Here is a 22,900-nt window from a genome sequence, read left to right as displayed (position 1 = left end):
TGTGTGTGTGTGTGTGTGTGTGTGTGTGTGTGTGTGTGTGTGTGTGTGTGTGTGTGTGTGTGTGCGCGTACGTATATGAACACGAGCGTGTATAACACACGGACACAACTATGAGAAAATTACTCAACGAAGCATTACCTTTCGATGAGGCGCTGGACCGTGACCTCAACACGAAGTCAACACCACACAGTTCCTCCACAGCGGGAAGGCGCGAAGACTCTTCATCAAGTTGCCTCCTCACTACAGCACATATTTATGATTAACAACTAAATGGTTACTCAGGTTTCGTTGCTGTAATAAAAATAGAATCTAATTCGCACATTACATATTTATTGGAAAAAAAAAAAAAATAACAGAACAGTAAACGAGGTGAACGAACCGGAAGAAGGTGCATGAACTCCTTCCGGCATCAACACGCGCGTTGTTTGAACTCTCATTCGATTGGTTTTCCTCAAATCGAACGAGATCGATATGCCGTACTGTCTTCATGAATCTTTTGCACAGCGAATCAGGCACTGGCATGAGCGACGATACCAGGAATGATGGATGAAGTTGAACAGAAGGAAGCAATCAGCCGAGCTGAATAAAGCCAACACGATACTGTCGCTGGGCTGCTCTTGGCATTGTCAATGCCGTTGCTGTGGTTGAATTCATTTTTTTTTCCCAAACACCATTTATTTATTACGTATGCAATTATGGCAGAATTTGCTTCGAATAAACCACACTTAATCTGCCTAACAGGAACTTTCCAACTTCAAGAGGTCTCTGACTCCTTAGTATCTCTCCCTGGTTACTCCCTCCTCCCGTATGATACACCTGAGCCTCGTCCAGGTGGTGGGGTGGTGAGGTTGTGGAGAAGTAGGGAGACAAGAGAGTGTAGGGTCCAAAGAGTCTTGAGCTTCACATTAGTGGGTGGACCTTTTGTTCACACAGCAATGGTTTGGTAGCTTCTGCAGAGATCCATGTCTCGGCTCCATTGTGGTCCATTCGCTCACCTGTACATGTAACCATTGGGTTCTGGAAATTCGTCGAGGTCTGCTCGAACCATTCCTTGCTCAAAGACACAGCTCAAACTAAAATTGAACTCCTTGTTCTATTTCTACCCCGCATCATCTCGCTCCCCCTCATTCAACGGCATGCTCAAAAACTCTCACAAAGAGAAGCTAAAATTACTGTCATTGCCCTTTGTCATATATGTACAAGTACAAGTATACACACACACACACACACACACACACACACACACACACACACACACACACACACACACACACACACACACACACACTTGCCTTTAAAGAGCTTGTGTTACTGGGTCCTCCCCGATCCCCTGGTCTCGGTAAACCTCCGAACCCCGAGAGGGTCCCCGGCAGAAAGATATGTTATCCTTGGTTTAAATTAATCAATAATGAAACCACACCAAGGGTGATGAACAAACAATAATCTATCTATAATTCCAGTAATCTCTGTATGTCTGTGTGTATGTCTGTGTGTCGTTTGTCTGTGACCGCTGTTTCTCGACAACCACGGGTCCGATATACTTGAAACTTGCCAGGTATATTGCTGGGGACCCGAGGATGTGCCTTTTCAAGGTTTCATATTAATCGGACAAGTAGTTACCGAGCTATGGCGATTTAGCCGTTCGCCGTTCGCTTTGGCTTTGCGAATGGACCAAACCATTCATGTAAATAGAGGGGGGGGGGGTTCTGTGGTCGTTCGCTTTGGCTTTGCGAATGGACCAAACCATTTCATGTAAATAGAGGGGGGGGGGTTCTGTGGTCGTTACTGCCACGCGGTTTGGAATGTTTTTCCGAACGGGCACCCATGTACGGGCACGTCCTAGTCTATCTATAATTCCAGTAATCTCTGTATGTCTGTGTGTTTGTCGTTTGTCTGTGACCGCTGTTTCTCGACAACCACGGGTCCGATATACTTGAAACTTGCCAGGTATATTGCTGGGGACCCGAGGATGTGCCTTTTCAAGGTTTCATATTAATCGGACAAGTAGTTACCGAGCTATGGCGATTTCTTTACCAAACTCCGCAAGCCGTTCGCTTTGGACCAAACCATTTCATGTAAATAGAGGGGGGGGGATTGTCACCGTACTCGCAAGCCGTTCGGTTTGGCTTTGCGAATGGACCAAACCATTTCATGTAAATAGAGGGGGGGGATTGTCACCGTACTCGCAAGCCGTTCGCTTTGGCTTTGCGAATGGACCAAACCATTTGCGAATGGACCAAACCATTTCATGTAAATAGAGGGGGGGGGATATAATTTTAGATATATATATAGTACGGGCACGCCCTAGTATATTATAAATCACACAAAAAGAGCCATACAACAATGGGGGCAATCAACCCCACAATCAAATCTTAAGATGGCAACCTTATCTATTCCTTTAACCCAAACTCACAGCACTCCCACAATGTCTCTGTACCCCTCCAAGGCGAAGTCGACTCGCTCCAGCGATCGTTGGATCAATGTCCAATCACAATCAATTGAGGCGTGGACGATCGAGGCAACCGACACGTCATGTGGTCCAACACCCCGCACAATAGCGGCGGAATGGGAAACCTCCCAAAGACGTGCTCCGGCGTACATGCTTGCGGTTCAATCAGCGAGTCTCCTTATAATCCTCATAAGCCACTTTCTTGCACAGCCGTCCCCGGCAACTCACCGGGGAATAATGCCCGGCCGAAGCGACAAAAACCTGTTCACTGAAGGTTGCGCGTGTGGTGAAGATGGCGGACGGCTTTCACTCGAACCGGGGCTTTGAGGCAAGGATACTCCCGAACCTCAATGAGGATACCCGACTACGCAGGCTCCACAGCACTCTGGCGATATCTCCTATCGCACGAACTTCCTTTCAAGGACGCAAGGTTCACTCGCACTGTACGCTCGACCGCTCGGTCCGGAGCTTCAACCAAAACGTCTTTTCACGAACTCCTCCCGCCTCTTCTTCCTCGCTCCACCTCTTCCGGTGCCCTATCCTATTTCCGGCATCATTTTGTCATGAGCGCTTTTATACCTTTTAACCACAATAACCCTTACTGAGAACCAACAAGAATAATAATAATAATACCAACAATAATTAGGGCCGAATCCGTAACACTTCCCCCCTCAAGAAAGAAAGTTTGAACACAGCGAAAACTTTCTTTGTAGGCAAATTCTTGAAACCAACACAAGTAATCAATGTTTCCCCAAAAATAAAGCAACAAAACTTCGAACAACTTACAGATATTTCCAAAGTTAATTCACTCTGGACAAAGCATCAGCAACGACCTTGTCCCTGCCCTTTACATGTTCAATTTCCAAGTTACCCCTGCAAAGCCAAACTCCATCTCATCAACCTCTGATTTTTACTTTTAGTTTCTTTTGAATGAAGGTTAAGGGGTTGATCAAAAATCCCAAGTCAAGCAAATCGATAGCACTTTTTCTGGGAGGCCGAGCTGAGGGCCAGGTTCCATGGTGGTTGGGTGGTGAGGCCTGGACATATTCACTACCTGGACGCCTTTATGAACGTGGAGTTCACGGTTAGTCCGTGTAGGAAAGTTCACTACATGGACGCCTTTAGGAACGTGGAGTTCACGGTTAATCCGTGTCGGAAAGTTCACTACATGGACGCCTTTAGGAACGTGGAGTTCACGGTTAATCCATGTAGGAATCTTGGCTCGGCTGCTCCGCAGCATTCAGTGCTTCCACTCTTTCTAACTTTCCTAACAATCACGGTTGGACCACTTGTCACTGTAGTCACATGAATGGCGGTCTCCTTCTCGGCCACTACTCTGATAATCCTTCCTTCAGGAGCTGCCATAACTCTGGAAGCCTCCATAATAATATTGATTGCGGCCACCACCACTACTACTCTGTGGTCCTCCTCTGTAGCCCCCTCGACCCCTAGGAAATGCCTTCCCTACTGTGATGGTCCGACCATCCAACTCCTTGCTATTCAGATCCTTTTCTGCAACTCTGGCGTCCTTTGAGTTTTCAAATGTGACAAAGCCAAACCCTCTTGACTTTTGTGTCTCCCTGTCTTTTATCAGCAGCACTTCCAAAAGTGGTCCATAGTTGCTGAAGTCAGACTCCAAAACATCTTCCTTTGTTTTGAAGTTCAGTCCACCTACAAATAACTTGCTAAATTTGTCGCCATCCCTAACTGGTGTGGTGTTATTTTCCCTACTGGGCTTTTTAACAACCATCGGGTTACCATAAACTTGACCACCGGCCAAATCATTCCCGATAACAGATACTCCCTCTACAGGAAGCGTGACTTGTAAACCGACGGTGACCGGTCCTGACACCAAATCGGACTCCAAATGGATGACATGAAGTGGAGCACTAACACAGCCACCAATCCCCTGTAAACGAACACTATCCCCAGTTGCCGTCTCCTCGGACCATGGCAAGATGCCTTCAAGCATTAAAGATTGATGTGCTCCTGTGTCCCTCAATATCCTAACCGGTCTCCGGTTAGTCGCGGCTCCATCCAGTGACACAAACCCCTCTGAAATAAATGGTTGGTAACCCTTTTGAGGGCGATTTCTCACAATGGCCATCGCATTTGGAGTCGTACTGGTCGAACTCCGCTCCTGATTTTCCTTTCCCAGAGCATAACAGTTAGACATCAAGTGTCCAGGTTTATGGCAAAAAGTGCAAGTAGGCCCGAAGGAGAACCTCGTGGTCTGCCAAGGCATGGGGGCGGCGGTCTGCCTCGAGCCCCCCGGACGATAGGTCTGTCTTGGAACCGCAGTCTTCTGATTTCTAGAAGTCGTGGTGTCAGAGTGGTCCTCATTTTCTTCTCGAGGCCGCCCCCATGGATTTTCATTCTCCGCCCCTGATGTGCCATAGCTCCCCTGGCTAGGTCTGGGCGAGAAGTTCGGTTTGTGGAACCCCATCCTGTGTGTTTCAGGCATAGTCATCTGCCATGGTTGCTGCCTCATACAGCTTTGGTACTTTCCTTTCCTCCAGATGAACTTTAATGTCCTCGTGGACACACTGTTGCCACACGTGGACACACATTTGTCCAATGTCCATTCCTCCACCAGGATCAATTGTCGCAATAGTTCGAAGTCTTTTCCAACTCCTTTTGAATCACACCACCTATCAAACATGGTTTCTTTCAATCTGGCAAACTCCACGTGGGTCTCATTCTCCCTCCTCCTGGCATTCCGGAATTTTTGCCGATAAGCTTCCGGGACCAATTCATAGGCTCTGAGAATGTGTTTCTTCAATACCTCATAATCTACACATTGGTCAATCGGTAAAGCCAGTTAACTGAGGCTAACACCTCTTCTTATATCTGAAACCCGTGGGCCCGCAACAATAGAGAGAGTTATGAAGATGTCCATTATAAAGGCTGAGGGATTGACCTGCTCTGAAATGACTGGTAACCATGGTGACGATTTTAAAACAACAGAATCCGACTGTAACATACAGCACAATAATTATAATGGGAAATGTTTGGAAACAAATGATGAGCGTTCATCATCATCAATGGGATAACGAATGTACTCGAAATAAAATACCGTTTTTATGTCGATTATTCGAACTGACAGCCAACAGAACCCTTAATTGTGATGTCACCAATGGGCGTGACTGTGAGGGTGTGACGTCACAGAGCGATGAATCTTTATCGCATTTGAAACTTTGCTTCAAGATGGCGAGGACGTGTGTCTTTCTCGTTGCTTTGTTTTGCGGTTTCATACTTTACTTCAGCCTCGGTTACCTTCTAGAACTTCAACAGGTGAACTTTAAACAAGTGCGAAGGTTTACGTGAACGTTTTAACCGGTTTAAAAGTGCGGTTCGAGAACCTTCCTGTGGATGGTGAAATATGCAGCTGCTCATTTCCACCTCGCTGAGGCTGAGTATTCCGAACCGACTTCGTCGTGTGTGTGTGTGTGTGTGTGTGTGTGTGTGTGTGTGTGTGTGTGTGTGTGTGTGTGTGTGTGTGTGTGTGTGTGTGTGTGTGTGTGTGTGTGTCCGTTTTCACCACCAATTGGTCCAAATAATTTTTCCTGATCCAATGTTTTTTGCATCCATCTCTCTCACGTGGAAACTTCAAGGATATTCCGTATACATCTCCGAGAGGCTCGTAAACCTTATTCCCTTTCAGGTGTAGACATACTCACGGTCCAACTAGGCCTGACACGATGACCTCGATGTCTGCACACTCACTTCAAACATGTCTCGTCTGTGCCTGAATCCCGACTCAGCTAGAACTTGCAACGACGATTCTCAACTCTGTGTTTGCTTCAAAATATTGTGTCCCAAACTCGTCTCTCGCCTGAGTCCCGATAGCTCGCCTACTCTTCGCGAAGGACACCGTGGGGTCTTTAACGTCCACAAAGGAATGCCGGGAGATGGGACACCCGGCTTAACGTCCATCTGAGGAATGTCAAACACATCATGAGGAACCGCAAACAAATTATGAATCACCTTCCCTGTGAAACACCAGGATGGCATCTTATAGCTGCGTCAGGATTCGAACCCAGGCTGGACAGCTTCAGGTGAGTGTGCGTACCTCTTGGTCATCCTGTCAGCCCACATTCATTAAAACACGACGTAATGTTTGTTTATATGAAACAAGTGAATGTGAAGACTGTCCGTGTTTACCGGTTTGCCTCCAGAGCGCTCTCTTCCCGCAGCTCTCGCACCGGTCGCTTAGCAACGACGCACTTCATAATAAATAAATAAATAAAACTCATTTTAATATAATTTGTGCGGAATGTCGATCGGAGGTGATTTTGAAACACAACTTGAGACAATTTAAATTTGAACTAATAAATTCCGTAATGAACAAGAGCCTGGCCAGCTCAGTCGGTAGAGCATGGTACTCTTCATCCCAGGGTCGTGGGTTCGTTAGCCACTTGGTAAGCGATAGTAAGCCACTAGGTAAGCGATAGTAAGCCACTTGGTAAGCGATAGTAAGCGACTTGGTAAGCGATAGTAAGCCACTTGGTATGTGATACTAAGCCATTTGGTAAACGATAGTAAGCCGATTGGTAAGCGATAGTAAGCAGTAATGTACGTGATAGTAAGCCACTTGGTAAGGGTTAGTAAACCACTTGGTAAGTAATAGTAAGCCCCTTAGTAAGCGATAGTAAGCCGCTCGTTAAGCGATAGTAAGCCACTTGGTAAGCGACAGTAAGCCGTTTGGTAACGGAGCACACACCTGTTTATTTGTTGTTGTCCTGGGGTTATTTACAGATTTAATGGTTGAAAAACATCAGGAATGAATTTCTGATCAATGAACATCCGTTGCCATAGCGATGAACGGACGACGGAATGAATTATTTAATGGCAATGAAGATGTTGCCTGTTTCGTTCAATTGAAGGATATATTATGAAAATTATAGATGAAAACCGCCGTTTAATATTTAAAGTGTTCATCCAGTAAAGGTCCCTGCTTGTCGTAAAAAGTCCGATTCCCTGCTTGTCGTAAAAAGGCGACAAAAAGGGTTGGCGGCAGGAAGGGCATCCGGCCGTAAAACATTGCTTCAAAAAAGGGGACAAAAAACAACAACAACCATGGTCCCCGAAAAAGGCCAACCCCCGCTTTGCGGGGAAAAATGGCCTCTAAAGGTGTTTTTTTTTTTTTTATCCAGTAAATGTTAATTATTTTAATTGTGAATTATCTTTTGTTAATGTATAATTTTCACCATTATCATGAAACTGTTCAGATCTAGTTATCCATTGCTTGCCGTGTCCGCTCTGTCTCCATGGTTACAATTGTTCTCGCTGGTACATATTTGAACGCACAATCGTTGTTCCTCTCATTGTTCGTGAGAAGAGAAACATGAAGGTTGTATCTTGTCTCATCGCGCTCTTTTTGCTCGGACTATCAACATTTACCATCTTTTACCCCATTTACCACCATGCACGGGGTGACATCTTCAAACAGGTGAGTTTTAAACGGACGGTTTCTTCATGTATTTCCTCGGGCATTTATCGATCGACTTGTCCGTCCAATGTTGTAGATTAAATGAATGGGGTGTTGATGTAACGGAGGCTTCATGGGACAAATAACGTCCTCCTGCGTTCCGTCTTTCCGTCTTTCCGACTCGTTCCGAAAATCCGAGAAGGTTTTTCCTCAAAAACTAAACTCCACAAAAATGTCCGCTTTGTCCGGTGGTCGTTGCGTGTTTCCTGGACGTATTCGGTGTCCGCATTTGCGACGTGTCGACGTCATGACGTCATGCCGTAACGCATTCAAATTTGGCGTCCTACTCTCTCGAGGTTTGAACGGTTCGTTTCGTGCGGTCTCACATCTCGCGTTTGGTTGTTGTGAGGACGTTATGAGGTGAAGAACAGGTTGGTTTATTTCATTGGATGAGTTGTTCATTTATGAAGTAAATTTATCATAAAATGTTCCACGAAAGTAAAGGTTAAATTTGGCGATCGGATCTGACAGAAAATGAATGTTCATTAATGAAGATCTTGGTGATGACCTTTCGATCCAAGACCCGACTGCCCTGAATTGCTTCCTGATCAGCACTTGTACCCTTGACTCGTTCGGGTCAGACCTGCATTCTCAACCTGTTGTAGCCAAACGATGGCGGAGGTGCAGAGGTAGGTCGGGAGTGGTGAGAGGAATGGGAAATATACAGGTGATGTGGTGAAGATTGCTAATGGGAATAAAAATGTAAAGTAGGAAAAGCATATTCCCCGGGAATGGGGCAATAAAAAGCAATGTTCCCCGAGAATGGGGCAATAAAAAGTAATGTTCCCCGGGGTCGGGAGAGGATGTTTGGTACAGAATCTTACGCACCTGATATGGCGGCGTTCATTCTTCACAAACACATTTACCTGGTAGTGAGGAGAAATCTGTTCCAGGTTTGGCTGTTCGATGTTCCCACTGGAACCTGTGGTCAGGATGCTGCGATCCCAGGTTTTAATCCCTGATGTGGGATTGTCACCAAACCTTTCCTGTCCCACACCTGTCAGTACAAACCTGTCCATATCATCAGGGAAGGAATTATGAGTTTACCTTTCCTGGTGTAGTTGATGCATCCTGCCAGCCCTCATGTGTGGTTGATTCCAATAGAATACAATATACCGCTCGTCCAGTCGTACCTGGACCATCACTAATCTCAAACCAAGCTAATATCGACAAAATGCTCACCTGAGTGTCTCCTCACCCTCAACATTGATCACAATTTCAGTGAAATATCGTTGATTAATTCTCCATTCTTGTTTTCTTGTGTCCATAACACAGGAACTTGTTCCTCAGAAGATTGTGGAGCTTTTCAACTCTTATTGGAAGGAAGTTTACAACTTCCTTCCGACTTCCACTCTGAAGGTGTGATCGTGTACACACCACTCCAGAAACACGCACACTTCAATCCCAGAGGATATAAATGATACCAAGACAGACACGTATATATATATGCATATACACTACCGGTCAAAAGTTTTAGAACACCTAAAATTTTCCAGTTTTTATTGAAATTTACGCAGTTTAATGTCTCAATGTACTCTGAATTAAGCATAGAACAAATAAACAATTGGAGATAAAAAAGAAATCATCGAATCATTTTGTTTAACAAAATTAAATTTAAATTTTTGACTCAGCAAAGTCGCCACCTTTTGCAGATATGCAGATTTGCAGTGGATGGTGTGCACATCTGGAGTGGATGGTGTGCACTTCTGGAGTGGATGGTGTGCACATCTGGAGTGGATGGTGTGCACATCTGGTGTGGATGGTGTGCACATCTGGTGTGGATGGTGTGCACATCTGGTGTGGATGGTGTGCACATCTGGTGTGGATGGTGTACACATCTGGTGTGGATGGTGGGCACATCTGGTGTGGATGGTGTGCACATCTGGTGTGGATGGTGTGCACATCTGGTGTGGATGGTGTGCACATCTGGTGTGGATGGTGTGCACATCTGGTGTGGATGGTGTGCACATCTGGTGTGGATGGTGTGCACATCTGGTGTGGATGGTGTGCACATCTGGTGTGGTTGGTGTGCACATCTGGTGTGGATGGTGTGCCAACATTTCTCATTTTTCTTCCTCCAGTTCTTTCAAAGTTCTCCATTCTGTCACTACCGATGTGTTTGTTCTTGTCACTTGCTCTGTGCACCTCAAATGAAACACCCATCAGTGTGAACCTTTACTCACTCATTACACTTCGTTTCGTCTTGGTTTCTGCGACATGTTTTTACGTTAAATCAATCCTATCTAAATGTATGCTTAATCAAACGTGTTGGAAGATCTTAAATAATTCATCAATAAATGTAATCTCCATTTTGAGCTGGTGCAGAGAAAGACTTCGTATCAGAAAACGGACACATGACGCTTCACGCACGATGGGCGCAGGTTTGGAGCGACCTCGCTCTTTGGATACAAAATGGCTTCTAATTCCAAATTGTCACTCCTCGTATCGAGAGACCCAAGACTCAGCAAAACTCAAGACCCTTCCACCTTTGAGATTATCCCTCACTCCTGTACAAGGAAGCGAATGGAAGAGTTTTATTTGGTCGGAGGAGAAAATTGAAATCGCTGTGATAGTTCGGATTGAGGCCTTTGGGTTGAGAGCGGAAGGGTGAGCACCTGGGGTTTGGAGGTGGAGGTTGAGGACTTGGGGTGGACATGCAGAGGTTGAGCTCTTTGGGTTTAGAGGGGAAGGGTGAGGACCTGGGATTTGGAGGTGGAGGTTGAGGACTTGGGGTGGGCAGGCAGAGGTTGACCTCTTTGGGTTTAGAGGGGAAGGGTGAGGACCTGGGGTTTGGAGGTGGTGGTTGAGGACTTGGGGTGGACAGGCAGAGGTTGAGCTCTTTGGGTTGAGAGGGGAAGGGTGAGGACCAGGGGTTTGGAGGTGGAGGTTGAGGACTTGGGGTGGGCAGGCAGAGGTTGAGCTCTTTGTGATTGTGAGGGGAAGGGTGAGAACCTGGGGTTTGGAGGTGGAGGTTGAGGACTTGGGGTGGGCACGCAGAGGTTGAGCTCTTTGTGCTTGTGAGGGGAAGGTTGAGAACCTGGGGTTTGGAGGTGGAGGTTGAGGACTTGGGGTGGACATGCAGAGGTTGAGCTCTTTGGGTTTAGAGGGGAAGGGTGAGGACCTGGGGTTTGGAGTTGGCAGTTGAGGACTTGGGGTGGACAGGCAGAGGTTGAGCTCTTTGTGCTTGTGAGGGGTGTGGCAGAGTTGAGGAGTTGAAGTCATATTTTACATGATGTGGAAATTCCACGGGTCCCTGCTCGTTACTAATATTGTGAGTTTTGGTGTAAAATTACTGAATAATGCTGCGGGTTTTGTGTTTAACCTTTCAGAAGTGTTGGTGTGTTTGGTGTGAAATAAATTTCACAAGTGATGTATCTATTTGTGTCCTACAGAACGTTTGGGGATTCACTTTTTCCATCTTCCTTCAAATCTCCAACAAACTTCCACCACAACTACGTTTTATCAAGGTACGGAAGCATTCATTCCTCCACAAACACTTTCCTGAGAATGAAGAGAAATCTGTTCTTGGTTTGAATGTTTGACGTTATAATCTGTTCAGACCTATGGTGTTTGATGCTGGAATCCCAGGTGGGAGCACGTCACCCTCTGTCGTTCTTTATTTCAGTGAAATAACTGATTGTCCATGTTTGATGTTCTTGTGTCTCTCACATAGAATCCCATCCTTGAGAAACCACAGGGATTTTTAGGATCTTTGTGGGCAAACATTGCCAACATCTTACCCACTTCTTTCCTGAAGGTAATCAAACGCTTCCTTCCAGAAACCACAACACACATTAATTGCATGGATTGCTTCACTCCTGAAACACATGTACGGTACTTTAATCTCCTGGGATGTATCTGCACACCCGGACACATATGTGCACATACCGTCCCACAAAATTAGATACCCTAACATGTCCAAACTACATATAAGGCCTACACATCCACTTGGAGACCAGGCACCTCCTCCTCCTACAAATACACATCCTCAACTGCTGAGGGCCAAAAAACCCATTGTAGTTGCAGCCAGATTAGTGTAATAATTATGTGTAGTTGGAGATACAGTAGTGGCCAAAAATATTGGCACCCTTGCACTTTTTTCAAATAATGCACCATTTCTTCCAGAACATTGTTGAAATTAAAGAATCTTTTGGTGTTCACATTTGTATTTCTTTGGGTTGCAGTGGAAAAAAAACAAAAAAAACCTGAAAAAACCTACTAAATGTTGGCTTATTCCACACAGAAATCCGAAAATGGGCCAGACAATATTATTGGCACCTTTTAGAAGTTGTTGGAAATTATTTGATTTCAAGCAGGTGATTCTCCTTTACTTTGCAATTTAACTCACCTGCAGTGAGTTGCAGGTGCCTACAATATAAAAATCACTCATTCAACCAGATTGAATGGAGAAAAGGAGTCATTCTGCTGTTTTGTGTCACTGTGTGTCCCACAATTATCATGGAGAAAATAAAGAAAACCAGGGAATTGTCTGAGGAGGGGCAGAAGCATTAATACAGCATTAATATAAAAAAATTAAGTTTTACCATCATTCGTGACATCAACAAATATTTAAATCCGGATGTGGAGTAGTTCCGCACGGTTGGGTGAACACAATTACGAATTCAAAATCGTAATTGTATTCACTCAATTCCAAAGGTCATTCCAATGATAAATTGATACTTTAACAAAATACTGTTTTAAATGACGATTTCATTGAGATATAATCAAACCAGCTCATTGTCGTCATCTGTCCACTTCCGGATTTGCGGCAGGTTCGTATCGAGTCAATTTCAAGATCATAATTTTATTGAGGAATTTATGAAACCTCCTACCTACCTGACAACATCCGCTGGGACCCAAAAACGTTCCACAGGAGGTTTGGCGGGGCTAGCTGTAATAATGTTATGCTGTAATTATACTGTAATTATTTAATACATTATACCGTAATAATGTAATAACCCTGGTGTTGGGATAGCGGCTCGGGTGCCAGCTTAGGATCCCAGGATCCTGGGTTTGAATCCCGGTCGATCGCTGAATTAACGCCAAGGGGGTTGACTCAGCCTGTCATCCTTCCGAGGTCGGCAAATTGAGTACCAGTTCACTGGTAATTCCCTGCTTGTCGTAAAAGGCGACAAAAAGGGTTGGGCGGCAGGAAGGGCATCCGGCCGTAAAACATTGCTTCAAAAAGGGGACCAAAAAACAACAACAACCACGGTCCCCGAAAAAGGCCAACCCCCGCTTTGCGGGGAAAAATGGCCTCTAAATGTGGTCATTTTTTATATATATACTGTAATAATGTTGAAGTGTTGGTGTGGTGCACCTGTTTGTGTCCTACAGAACGTTTGGGGATTTACTTTTTCCATCTTCCTTAAAATCTCCAACAAACTTCCACCACAACTACGTTTTATCAAGGTACGGAGCATTCATTCCTCCACAAACACTTTCCTGAGAATGAGGAGAAATCTGTTCTTGGTTTGAATGTTTGACGTTATAATCTGTTCAGACCTATGGTGTTTGATGCTGGAATCCCAGGTGGGAGCACGTCACCCTCTGTCGTACTTTATTTCAGTGAAATATCTGATTGTCCATGTTTGATGTTCTTGTGTCTCTCACATAGAATCCCATCCTTGAGAAACCACAGGGATTTTTAGGATCTTTGTGGGCAAACATTGCCAACATCTTACCCACTTCTTTCCTGAAGGTAATCAAACGCTTCCTTCCAGAAACCACAACACACATTAATTTCACGGATTGCTTCACTCTTCCACATTCTCTTTAATCTCATTCTTCCCTCCAGTTCTTCAGGACAGTTTAAGCTCCGCAAAGTTTTTTTAAAAAGCGTTCACTATTGGTTGAGTTATTGTGCTTCATGTGTTTCATGGCCAAAGTAATCAGGGTCAAAGGTTGTCCCAAAGCTTGGATGTGTCAATACGTTGGTCACTTTGTCTACTGAGCGATGCTATAACAAAACAGGTTAAAGGCAAAACACACCTGTATGAATTGCTGAATACAGCAAGGTTCAGAGAAGAGATGAACTTTCCAACCATTTTATATTCAGATTTAATGAATTATCTCAGGACATTGGGAGGGAGGGGGTGGTGGAGGGGGAGAGGGGGATGGGGAGAGTAATGGGGGAGAGAGGGGAGGGATTGAGAGGAGGAGGGAGTGTGGGAAAGAGAGGGAAGAGGGGGATAGGGGGGGATAAGAAGTTTGCTTCTGTATCCACCCTGTCCACCCCGACATTTGAAATGACAGGAGAACAGGTGTAAGTAATGTTGATGCCGGATTGTATTACACAACCAGGATATGTTGTGCTCTTTTTAGCCAATGTCCAACCTCCGCGGCCCTATGTTGCACCACCATTTTGCAGTCGGCGGAAAAAGCATCTCAGGTATTTTGTTCTCAGCAAAACGACGAGTGCAACTCAATTGACCATTTTAAAGTCCATGAAATATTATTTAAATTGATTGATTAACTTAAACCTTTCCCGTCACTTGGGATGGGTACTCCTCTTTTATTTATAAACTTACCTGTGAGGATTATAGCTGTTAAATGCCGCGTCGTGTATAATGAGTGTGTGGTATTTTTCTACCTGGAGGGTGGGCTCAGGGGTGGCAAAACATCTCGTATTGTTGCACGAGTCTTGCATCGGCGCAGGATGGCCAGGCGGCCTTGTCTACAAGGAGCAAAGCTTTGTCCGTGACATTGTTCTTGGTGCTATTTCCAATTGAGCTGCAGAAGGCTCGAGTGGGTTGGGGGTTGGCATTCTCTCACACAGAGCTTCACCCCATGTCATTATAAAAGGTCTTTTCCATGGTCATTATTTACTTTTAACGATGTGTATATATCCGCATCACGCAGATTATTGGTTTCGTGTCGTTTATTGGCAAATATCTCTTGAAGTTGCTTTTACTTTGTCGCGTTTCATCATTTCCTGTTTGTATAAAAATGAACGAAAGTTTATAAATTTACTTTTTGTTTTCATAAACTTGAAGTTTTGACTTGTGGATACATGAGTCACCTTAGAATGTTCAATATTTTTACGTTTTGGTTTCCTTTCAGTTCCTGAATGAAGTGACTTCAATTCCAAGCAGATGTAAGTGACTTTTCATATCCCTCACTGATAGATAATGCTTAATACCTTCGATTTGGGGTAGAAAGCTGAAATTTTGCCAAATTGCCTCAACTCAAAGCCAATATCCCAGGAAAAATCGCAATACAGTCGGAAATTTTCCATGAATGAAAATATCAGGGAATAAAAGATGGTTGCTGGAGACTCCGTGTGACCACGGCAAGTCTTGTGACCCAAGACAAAGGAATACTTCGCAGAATATTGCGGGAACAACAATTGATATTGTAACGGTTGTCTGGTTTGTTGCGGTTGCCCGGTACGAATCCAGCGAGTCATGTTAAAACAATCGTGACAGTCACCCGCTTCAAAGACTCCCTGCTGGATCTGCATCTGAAGACCGCATTACCAGGCAGATTGCAGTTCCCAAAGCGGACGAGTGTGCTGCCGACAGATGACCACAAGACTGATCTAATAAGGCCGAAGAAACCTTGATCATGTGACGCGATCTTCTCCAATAGCGAATGAATCCTTAACGGGATTACGAGAACCACCAGATGAAGCCAGCAGGACAAAGATAATTCAGCAGAGACCAAGTCTGGAACAGGATGAGCAAATGCAAATAACAGTCGATAAGAAACAATAAATCTATCATAACTAGAACGGCACTCAGTGGAGAGCACACCTCCACCTGGTTCGCCATATCTCCCAATGGTGAAGAATCGCTTGAAAAATTCGAGTGGCCGGATCTGAATCCGGATCTTCACCAAAATCTAATCATTTCGTCGGTGTCACATGCGACATGTCTGCCAAATTTCGTCCGAATCCGTCCACAAGTTTTTCAGATATTTTGTTCACAAACAGACAAACAGAGGTGAAAACTTAACCTCCATCCACCTTTGGTGGCGGAGGTAATAAGTGTGTGTGTCAGTGTGTGTGTCGGTGTGTCTCCTCCATAACTCCAAAACTATGAACTCTGGTGGCTTTCAAATTTGCATGAAACAATTAAGGGAACTTCAAGGAAGTTCATAAATGAAAACCGTGTATTTCTGTAAACCAGTACACCCGTTCACTATGGGAGCGGCAAGAAGGGTCATTCCTCTTTGGGGTATATAGATTACAGTCGATCTATGGTCGGGTCTCAAGAACATTGGGTGTGTTTTTTTTTTTTTTTTTTTTTTTTTTTTTTTTGTATACAATATCGAGGCTCGTGAAAGAGCGAACATTAATCACACAGAAAGACAAACCGACACATAAAACATATAACATAGGGAGCGGTAGACAAGATGGGGAGAGAGGGGGAAGGACACAAACACAACATTTGAGAGCAGGGACCGAGAGACATGGAGACATCGAGAGATCTGAGAGAGGGCGAGGGCTTTGGGGGGGGGGGGGGAGCGTGGGAAGGGGGCAGTGGGAGAGGTATAAAACATATGGACACTGCCAGGACTTCCAGGAAAGAAGTTGGAATTTCAAACAAGGTGGATCTGGGGTGAATTAGCGGGGGTAGAAAAGATCAAGGTTTTGGATGGGGGAAGATAAGAGATGGTGGTGAACAGCTGTTTTAAAGACCTGGAGGGAGGAGTGGGATTGAAGGGAGTGAGGGAGTTTGTTCCAGAGGCGGGAGAAAAGAGGAATGAAAGAGTGAAGGTGAGCGGAGAGCCGAGATTTCGGCAGTTTAACCATCAGAGGGTTGCTGGCAGATCTTGTGCGACCTGTAGGAATATTTGGGGGACAGAGCACAGAGAGAGCTGGGGGTGCAAGGCCGGAGAGGAGTCGGTAGAAGACAGAAAGACCACCTACCTGCCTGCGGTGAGTGAGTGAAAGGCCCTCAGAGATAGCTTCATCGCGGGAGATTCCAATAATTCTGAAAGCTTTGGTTTCAACAGCGTGAAGCCGAGCTAGGTGTGAGGCAGGAGCACCGGCCCATAGGGGAGAACAGTATTCCATTGAGCTGCGGATGAAAGCCTTGTATGTGGTGAGGAGCTCAGGGGTGCCGAGGAAGGACTTCGCACGACGGAGGATGCCCAGTCGGCGACTGGCTTTGGAGGCCAGCTTGGAAATGTGGTTTTCCCAAGAAAGATCATGGCAGATAGTGAGACCCAAAATCTTGAGCGACAGAACTTCTTGGAGAGGATTGTTGAGAAAGTAGATGGGAGGGTTGTCCAGTCGATCTTTTCGGAGAGACATAGTAAGAGTGTGAGATTTGTCAGGATTGAAAGACATGTTCCACTTGTTTGACCAGTCTGTGATTTTGTCCAGGTCTTCAGAGAGTGAGGAGGCAGCAGACTGCCGATCTGAGGGAAGAGGAATGGAGCGGCAGAGAGTGGAGTCATCAGCAAAGAGATAGAGAGGATTTTCGAGAGAGTCAGAGAGATCATTGATGAAGACCAGAAAAAGCACGGGGCCCAGAACACTGCCTTGGGGAACTCCAGCCTGAACAGGAAGAGGAGATGAGAGAAACCCATTCAGGGCCACACGTTGACGACGACTAGAGAGGAAGTCCGCCAGCCATGCGTGGAGATTTCCATGGATACCAAAGGAGGAGAGTTTGGTGAGCAGAGCGGGGTGCCAGACCGTGTCGAAGGCACGTGATATGTCGAGGGAGACAGCTCTAATTTCCTGTTTGGCATTGAGGACCTCCATCCATTGTTGAGACAGCAGAAGCAGCATGTCCAGAGTAGAGTGACCTGGTCTGAAACCAAATTGATGATCAGAGATCAAGCCATTGGAGAAGAGGAAAGATTTCATATCAGAAGCAATGATGGATTCCATGACTTTGCTGATAATTGGGAGAAGGCTGATTGGTCTGTAGTTGCTAGGATCTGTTTTTGCACCTTTTTTGTGCAAAGCGGTGATGTTGGCTGATTTCCAAGCAGATGGCAGTTGACCTTGAGCAAAAGAGAGGGTGAAGAGAACAGAGAGAGGGTGAGATAGAGCAGCAGAGCAGGATTTTAGGACCCGTGGGCTGATGCCGTCGGGTCCAGTTGCAGAATCAGAGTCGAGGGTTGACAGAAACTTTTCCACCTTGTCAGGAGGAAAGGACACGGAGTCCAGGAGCAGCAGGGTACGACTGGGTATGGTGGGTACAGAGAGGGATGGGTTTGGGACACAAGATTTAGAGGCAAACACAGAGTTGAGGCATTCAGCTTTTTCACGTGCGGAGTCAGCTGTGTAGCCGTTTGAGGTAAGGGAGGGGATGGAGGGGGAACAAACACCAGAAACGGATTTGACCAGACGCCACCAGGATTTGGAAGAGGGAGACAGATAAGAGAGTTCGGTCTTGAGAACGGAGTGATATTGTTTCCTGGCTCTCCTGAGGGTGGACACACACTTGTTTCGGGCTTTGTGAAAGGAAATGAGATTTCCTTCCGTTGGATTTGCTTTCCAGGAGACGAAGGCAAGTTGTTTCTGGGCAACAGCCTCACCACAAGATTCCGTGTACCATGGACGGGAGGAAGGGTATGACAACTGAAGACGAGATGGGATAAATCTGTGCATGAGAGAGAGCAATTTACTTTGGAAGAATTCCCAGGATGAGTTGATGTCAGAGGTGGTAGAGATGGGAGACCAGTCCAGATGATTGATGGCTGCTTGAAGACCGTGCCAGTTGGCCTGAGTGAAATGCCAGACTCGTCGACGCTGAGCAGGCTCCCTGAGGATGGTCAGAGAGATGTCCACTTTAACAAGGACATGATCAGATGTTCCGATCGGAGCAGAAGAAGAGCAGCAGACATTTTCAGGGAAGTTAGTCATAACCAAGTCCAGAAGAGAAGATGTTCCGTTGACTGAGATCCGGGTCGGGAAATTGACAGATTGTGTCAGTCCCAGTGAGTCGCAGAAGTCCTTTGCTGAGGAGCCATGGCTGGTGAGAGAGGTACCCACACCCAGCCAACTGGCATGATGACAGTTGAAATCACCACATATGAGGAAGAGAGAGTTGGGATGAGTAGATAGAAGTTGGTCCATATCATCAGACAGCGAGATGTAGATGGAGTCATCACTGTTTGGTGGACGGTACAACACACATATGAACAAGAGGTGGGAGCGAAGGGGAAGCCGTAGCCAGAGGTATTCCTGGGGGTGAGGTGGAGAGAGTGCAGTGCAGGGCGAGTGAGGAAGAGAGTTTTTGATAAAGATAGCAACCCCGCCTCCAGGACGAGGCTCAGGTCTATCATACCGGAGGAGGGAGTAGCCCGGGAGAGATACTATGGAATCAGAGACATCATAAAGGAGGAAAGTTTCTGTTAAGCAGATCACGTCTGGTTTGACAGAAGCAACCTGTATGGAGAGATCGGTTAAGTTTGAACGAAGGCCCCGGATGTTTGAGGTCCATACCGTTAATGAAGAGGAAGGGGGAGCATCAGATACAGAACAGGGGGGAGGAGGGGTAGGGTAAGATGTGGAAGAGGTGGAAGAGGTAGGGAGAGCTGTTGAAGGTGTGTCAGAGATTTCAGAATAGCTCGGAGAAAGGGAAGGATGGGGCGGACAAAAGGTTTGATGGTGATTGGGTGAGCCACAATGAGGTGTTATTTGAGGAGGGGGAAGAGCGAGGCAGAAGGTTGGGGGAGATGGAGGTGAGAGTTTGAAGGGGGAAGAAGCAGGGAGGACGCTTTGAGGAGGGGGAGTGAGCGGGGGGAAACACATCCTCTTTGTGTGTTCATTTACCAAGTTTCTTGTGGAGATATCGCCAAGTGGTTTAAGCATTCGAGCAAGCACTCCATTCAAAACCATGAAGGAACGGCTGGCTTGGCAAGCGCGTGCTAGCTGCTTGGTAAAAGAGCACAACCCGGGCTTCCTCCCTTTCAGTTTCGTGTTAAACAGCAGGAGCGAGTTTCAAAAGTTGTTTTCCGCTAACTGCCTTCTCCTCTCTTTCCCTCTTCTCTCTCTTTTTCTCTCACTCCCACCCCCCTCCTCGCACCACTCCCTCCGGAGTGTATAGTGTTCTGAGAGATTGGTCTCCCCCTTCCTTGCTCTCCCCACTTCCTTGCTCTCCCCGTTCCTCGCTCCCCCACCCCTTCCTCCCTCTCCACCCCCCTCCCCTTTCTTAGCTTTCACCCTTCTTTTCGCCCCAACCCTCGTCGACCAATCCTCACTGTTCCCTTCCCCATCCTCGCTCTCCCACCCCTCCTCTATCCCTCCTCCCTATTAATATCCCCGTTGTATTTGCTCGTCAATAATAAAACCCCTCACCTTCGAACCGATCATACCCGCCTATGAGTCGAGGAAGAATGGGAACCATGATTATCGAAAACCCCCTTCAGACTCAAACCACGAGGGAAAGACAAAGCAAAATCACAAGACAAGAAATATTCTTCGTCGATTTCTCACACACATGTTCTGGTGCTGTGGCCTGATCTGAATTGTGGAGGTGCTTTTCCTGTATAAACATAAACTAAGGGCTGATGGTCTACACAGACACTAAAAAAGACATAAACTAAGGGCTGATGGTCTACACAGACTTTTGGTTAAACTGCCAAAATCAAGACTCTCTGCTCACCTTCACTCCTTCATTCCTCTTTTCTCCTGCCTCTGGAACAAACTCCCTCACTTTCTTCAATCCCACTCCACCCTCCAAGTCTTTAAAACAGCTGTTCACCACCATCTCTTATCTTCCCCCATCCAAAACCTTGATCTTTTCTACCCCCGCTAATTTCACCCCAATTCCACTTTTTGAAATACCAACTTCTGTCCTGGAAGTCCTTGGTGTCCTTGTGCTTTATACTTCCCCCTCCCCCCCCCCCCTTCCCATTCCTCCTCCCCCCGGGCCCTCTCCCTTCCACACATCTCCCTGCTCTCGGATGTTGTGTTTGTGTGCTTCCCCTTTTCTCCCCATCTTGTCTTCCGCTCCCTCTTTTTGTGTATTTTGTTTGTCTGGTCGATTTGTTTGTGAAGTAAATGTTAGCTCTTTCACGAACCTCGATTCAGTATACAAAAAAGAAAAGAAAAAAAAAAAGAACATTTATGACTGAAAACAGAGGGTGGAAACATCGAATAAAGGCTCAAATGTGAATATGCAGTAGTTTGCTTCACTCTCACATGATCATGGAGATACCATGGTTTGGTAACAAGTGGTACAAAGTCCTTGGTGGATGAGCTGAGATGGTTTCTTGAAATGATCCACACAGATGTTCTCTTTTACAGGTATGTGGAATGATGATGTAAGGAATGGTGTGTGCAGAACCGTCATCCTCCTGCTTTGTTTGGCTTTGATCCTGCGGATCCTGGGACCCATCATCAAGGTATGGATGTAATGAATACTGCTGTGCAAAAGTCTCAGAAAATTTGCATTTTTTCTCTTCTGATACAGAAGGAAACGGAAACTTTGTGTTGAATGCAAATAATCTTGATGAAAATAGTCTTATTGAAATATCTAGATTTAAACACAACTATCTGAAGGACCCCGCGTTGCCTGGATAAATACAATAAAATATGTGTTTAAATATTTCCTGCATCACAAATTGCGGAATGTTGGCCTCATGCTTTCGCATGAATTACAAATTTTAGGCGTTGGAAAATGCTCTTTTTTTTTTTTTTTTTTTTTTTTTTTTTTTTTTTTTTTTTTTTTTTTTTTGTTTTGTTTTGTATACAAGATCGAGGCTCGTGAAAGAGCGAACATTAATCACACAGAAAGACAAACCGACACATAAAACAAGGACACAAAACAACATTTGAGAGCAGGGACCGAGAGACATGGAGACATCGAGAGATCTGAGAGAGGGCGAGGGCTTTGGGGGGGGGGGGAGCGTGGGAAGGGGGCGGTGGGAGAGGTATAAAACATATGGACACTGCCAGGACTTCCAGGAAAGAAGTTGGAATTTCAAACAAGGTGGATCTGGGGTGAATTAGCGTTTCTTGGTTTCTTGGACCACTTTCCCTTCTTTTTATCATTTGTATATTTTAAATACAGTTATCCCCCGCTTATCGAAGGCGTTACATACCTTTATATCCCTTCGTCATGCCCACCTTCATTACGTAGGAGCTCGTTTTACATTATTTCTTATCGGAAAATTCCACTGTTTCCTCACCGTCAATTTTCAGTCTCCGAGCAAAGCCATGTGCTCGGTATCTGGATGGTTTTAGTGCGAGTGACGTGAAATATTATTATTTACCTGATAATAAAGACAGGAACACAAGTATAAAGTTAATTTAGTTTTCACACCGACCAAGGTTTGGACCAACAAACAGTGCACCACTGTGGAGAGAGAGCATAAATAAATAAAAACACCTTTAGAGGCCATTTTCCCCGCAAAGCGGGGGTTGGCCTTTTTCAGGGACCGTGGTTGTTGTTGTTTTTCGGTCCCCTTTTTGAAGCAATGTTTTACGGCCGGATGCCCTTCCTGCCGCCAACCCTTTTTGTCGCCTTTTACGACAAACAGGGAATGACTAGTGAACTGCTACTCAATTTGCCGACCTCGGAAGGATGACAGGCTGAGTCAATCCCCCTGGCGTTTATTCAGCGATTGACCGGGATTCGAACTCAGGATCCTAGGATCCTAAGCCGGCACCCTAACCGCTAGCCCAACACCAGGGCTCCAGCCCAACACCAGGGCTCCAGCCCAACACCAGGGCTCTAGCCCAACACCAGGGCTAAGAGAGCATAAAAAAAAAAAAAAAACACCTTTAGAGGCCATTTTTACCCGCAAAGCGGGGGTTGGCCTTTTTCGGGAACCATGGTTGTTGTTGTTTTTCGGTCCCCTTTTTGAAGCAATGTTTTACGGCCGGATGCCCTTCCTGACGCCAACCCTTTTTTGCCGCCTTTAACGACAAACAGCTGGGCTAAGACAACAGGGCTAAGATTTAACGACAGGGCTAAGAGAGCATGATGGATGAAAATTTGTTTGTGCGTTGCACAGTCGATATACACGATGCAGGGTCTCCACAAAGTCTT

The 22,900-nt window shown here is 45.7% G+C and overlaps 1 protein-coding gene across 2 annotated transcripts in view; it reads right to left on the bottom strand.

Annotated features, from left to right (window-relative positions):
• PIH1D1 (PIH1 domain containing 1) overlaps window positions 1–22,900 on the bottom strand; it is an 85,484-nt gene that overhangs the window by 41,013 nt on the left and 21,571 nt on the right. Inside the window, exon 1 of one of the 2 annotated variants that reach the window (XM_068104770.2) lies at window positions 139–418. The exons of the other annotated variant lie outside the window; for it this stretch is intronic. The gene's annotated coding sequence lies outside the window, so the exon portion shown is untranslated. Of the gene's footprint in view, window positions 1–138; window positions 419–22,900 lie in introns of those variants that run through there. 2 annotated transcript variants of the gene reach the window in all.

This window comes from Myxine glutinosa, chromosome 14 (genome assembly GCF_964187855.1).
Source record: "Myxine glutinosa chromosome 14, kmMyxGlut1.1, whole genome shotgun sequence".
Lineage (NCBI taxonomy): Eukaryota > Metazoa > Chordata > Myxini > Myxiniformes > Myxinidae > Myxine > Myxine glutinosa.
The sequence above is the reverse complement of the archived record's forward strand: the minus strand, read 5'-3'. Positions and strand labels throughout refer to the sequence as shown.